The sequence below is a fragment of the Coffea arabica genome, chromosome 8c, assembly GCF_036785885.1.
Source record: "Coffea arabica cultivar ET-39 chromosome 8c, Coffea Arabica ET-39 HiFi, whole genome shotgun sequence".
NCBI classification, from domain to species: domain Eukaryota; kingdom Viridiplantae; phylum Streptophyta; class Magnoliopsida; order Gentianales; family Rubiaceae; genus Coffea; species Coffea arabica.
In genome coordinates, this window is record NC_092325.1 from 15081042 (window position 1) to 15085471 (window position 4430).

Below are 4430 nucleotides of genomic sequence, written 5' to 3' on the forward strand. Positions count from 1 at the left end.
ATTGCCATTGAACATGTGCATTACATCTTATCGTTAGACATGGGTCAGTACCACTAACACTTTATTTCACTTCACTTCATCCCGTCATCATTAAATATTGCATCAATCTCACTAACGTGTGTTTGGTTTTTATATATCAGTTAGCATGGGGTCTAACCCACTGACATGTCTTTTGTACATCATGTCGAGATCAGATTTTTGTCCTATCAACCTCGGCAGGCTTGGGTTTTATCTCACTGACCTTTTTGTGTTTGTTTCAGTGCATGGCAAAATAATTACAGGTAAGTATTTGGTATCTACGTTTTTGTCTCGAATTTCTTCGAAACTCAGACAAAGAGGGGCAAACTGTAGACACCAAAATTTTAGCTTTTCATTTATTATTATTTTTTTTTATTTTTTTTATTTTATTTTGGTGATTTTTGTTTATTTTGTTGTTGTAATTTTTTGTTTGTTTCATCTTATTTTCATTTTTGTTAAGAAAATTGCTTTATTATTATTTAATTCATTGGAAAAATCAAAGGGACAAAAACAAGACACATAACCCTATTTTGGGATTTGAAATCTGGGCCTTTCATCTTAGGTTTAGTTTTGGGGGTGTTTTAAAGAGGCATGAAACAGCCGCAGCCAAGAAGGGAGAAAATGGGGAGCTTGGTCTGCGAAAAAAAGGAAAAAGAGTAACAGAGAAAACAAAAGAAAAGGGAGGAAAGAAACAGGGGTTGACGGCTGAAAAGGAAAAGTAGGGGAGGTTTCGGCGAGAGAGAAAGAAACAGAGAGAGGTCTGGAGTGAAAAAAACAGAACAAAAAGAAGGAAGAAAAGCGAGAAGTTATGGCGGCTAGGGTTTGAGATAAAAAAAAAAGAGGAAAAAACCAGAGCCTCGGGCAGGAAGAGGTCTTGGGGAGGAAAAGGCCGGAAACAAAAAAAAGATAACGGCAGAGAAAAGGGCCCAAGGAAGCAGCTATCCATCAAGGTGGCAAGGAAATCAGCTCCGGCAACTGGGAGGAGAGGTTGGCGGCTGTGGGCAGGAAAAATCAGAATACTAGAGGGGGTTTTGGAGGAAAAGAGGTGGCGGCTAAAGAAAATCTGGTGACAACGGGAGAGCCAAAAGAAAAAGAGACCGAAAGAGTTGAGAGGAAAAACGGCAAAAGAAATCTGGAAACTTGTGGAAGTTTCGGGTGAGAAAAACAGAGAGAGGAAGACGATGACCGTTCATTCCCCCAATACTGATTCTTCAACCCTTGACACCGACGCCGACACCGAAGATGGAAAAGATTCTGTTGAGAAAACCACTACTAAATCCAAAACTTCCTTCAAACTCAAAGCCTGTCAAGTTGAGTCGGCTAATAAGAAAATAGAGGGCTTCCAAGACGGAAAGGAAAAGCAGAAGGGTTGGGCGGAAGAATTGCCATTGTTTGCAGGCTCCTCAAATTGTTCATCACTACCTAAGAATTTGCATCAAGAAATCGCTATAAGTTATCCCTTTTCTTTGAACTTCAAGTTTCCCTTCAAGCAGAGACTTTGGAAGGTTTCAGAGCATGTCGGCTGTGCCTCTATTTATTGCAATTTTTCTGTTGTTTGTTCTTGATTTTAGATTATACATGCCTTCTGTGTTGTTGGGGCTGAATGTCTTTGCGTTTCTTACAAATTTTGGGGCCAATTATAGCCTTAATGGAACAAAAATTAGTGAAATCTTTAATGTCCTCAACCTGTTCGACGAAATGCCCAATTGAAAATTTCTTATCGAAATATATTCTGCTTGTATTTTTCGTGTGAAAAAACCGTTTAAGTCGGCCAATTCCTTCCCTCATGTTTGAGAATTTTTGATGCATCGCTACCTTACATTGTGCTGTTCCTTTTTGTTTCCCCATCGTATGAATTCGATTTAAAGTTGGGAGGGGAAACTCTTGTGGGTTTCATTGCTTGACCGAGAATGCTTGGAATTGAAACCAAATTTTCGGTGTTGCTGATTGAAAGAAAGCTGAAATGCTAATGATGCTTAGACCGTTTGGAGAAGATGATCATTTGACTAGATTTATAATTTCAGCCCCGAAATTTGCCCTTTTTCTGTGATTTGTGCCCCAAAATTTTAGAACTTCAAAATTTGATCCCAAAACCTTCATAAGTCCTTCAATTAGGTCCCTACTTTTGTTGTGTTTGAACCTCTCACATTTTCCCTTATTCTGATATGGCCCCAAAATGAGAAAGTTGAGCTAATTTGTTGTGTTTGAACCATATTGTTAAGTAGTCCTTTGGGTGGATTAATTCTTGATTTTAGGCCATAATTATGATTTAATAATTTTAGTTGATTTTATCATGTTGGGTTTAGTGAAACAAGTGATTTGGATTAAGAGGTTATTTTGTTTGGGCTTAAGGAAGTGTATTTAGATTATTTTGTTGGGTTTCTGATTTGGATTTAGGAAGATGGAGCCCAACACTTTTGGTTGGTTTTTAGGATTGGGTTTGTGATTAAGTTAATTGGGTTCAATTGGTAAGAACAATTAGGCTAACCAATCTATTTTGTTTGGGTTTCGATTGGGTTGGGGAAGGTTTGGGCCCAAACAAATAAATAAAATGGTCCAATAATCTGTTTTTTAAGAATCTGGTATCTGGATTTACAAATCAGTCCCTGGATTTCTCCTTAACTATACTGTGGCCCTGGACATTTTCAACTTATTTAAATTGGATCCCTAATTTAATTGCAAATAGGTCCCTAAACTTTATTTTTCTTTAATTTTTGACCTCAAAATTTTGTTAATTTTTGCAATCAAGTCCTTTCTTCTTTAACTTCTTAAATATGGGTTGTTTATATGATTTAATTGATTCAATTTCACAATTCATTTTTATCTTTTATGATTATTTGTTAATTAAAGTGATGCCTTGACCTTTTCTTTGTATTTTGGAGGGTAAATAAGTGACTTCGCTTCATTAGAGCCCCAACTCAAGGGAGGTACACCCTATCCCTTATTTTGACTTATTTGATCCTATGTGCATTTATGTGAAATTATGTGTGAAATTGCATGCTTCTTTTTCTTTTTGAATATTCTCATTATATTTGTTCATTTAGTTACTTTGTTTGTTTTAATTTTGTATATTTATTTTAATTTAATTTGTAATTATTTGAGAGGGCAATTAAATGCCACAATTGTAATAGTTAGGTTATTATATTATTTTATTCCTCCTCCCCTTTTAGATTGTAGTAGGGTTCCCCGAATGTAATAGTTAGGGTTTTATTTGCTTTATTTGCCTTGTGTGTTTTTGCATGCCTATGTGTTATGTGTTACTCGCTTTTCTAGGGTCTTGCATCTAGACATCATGCCTATGTGTTATGTGCTATATGTGATTTATGTGTTTATTTGCTTTATTATGGTTTATCTGATTTCTTAGACTGTAATAAATGCATGTTATCACACTAGTCCAATGCTAGCTGTGATTCCTTTCCCGTCACCACACTAGTCCAACGCTAGTTGTGGCTCTTTGTTCCGATTTCTCACTAGTCCAATGCTAGTGAGAGTCCATAGACATGGGTTAGTCTAATGCTAGACCCTTGGGGATCTCCCTCGCTAAATCATGTTTGTATGATTACATTACACTTCATGCATATTTTTTCATTTTTTAGGATCTTTATCATTTTCATATAATATTTCCCCTAATAAAATATCCCTTACCCCTATGTATATATAACATTTAGATTTGCATCTCATTTAGGAAATCAGGGGGTAGATTAGTACATTTTGCCTGATTAGACTAGAGATAACCCCTTAAATATGGGATATGGACGAGTTTGGTTTTCTAAGTCTTAGCACGCTCGTATTCCCTCTATTAAAGGGAACATTGAAAGTCACGAGTATAAGTCCCCCGCACGCATTATGATGCATTCCTTTAGGCCACATATATTTGCATAATTACTCTTATTTTCCTTTTCTTTTTCTTTCTTTCGTGTCTCATGACTTGCATATTCGTGACCTCTCCAAAGAGTCCGCATTGGGCATCACAATTAATGTGATTGGTACTAATTAAGTTTTGAAGAGAAATTTCGACCCCCCGATACCCTCTTAGATCTAGGGTTTGCATTCATATAGTACATCCAAATGTGATAAATCTTAAGGGTAAAATAAAAAAATCTTTGACTCAATCGCACAACTAGCCTTGGCTAGGTTGAAAGGGTGCCTTGGATTCTTATCCTTGCCTTCTCTTTCTTCAAATGTGTCCCGAATCTTTTTCTCTGATTTTCGTAAACTTGGAGTCGTTTAAAAAGGATTTTCTACTTTTGTCTTTAAAAATTCATTTTTGGGTGGCTTGGTACACCTTAACTCTATACCAAGTGGCGACTCCGATTTTTCATTCAAAAAACCTTTTTAAATTAATTTTGGGTCAAATCGTCGCATTTTCAAGTCCCATTTAGACCAATATTTTTTATTTTCTTTTTAAATCA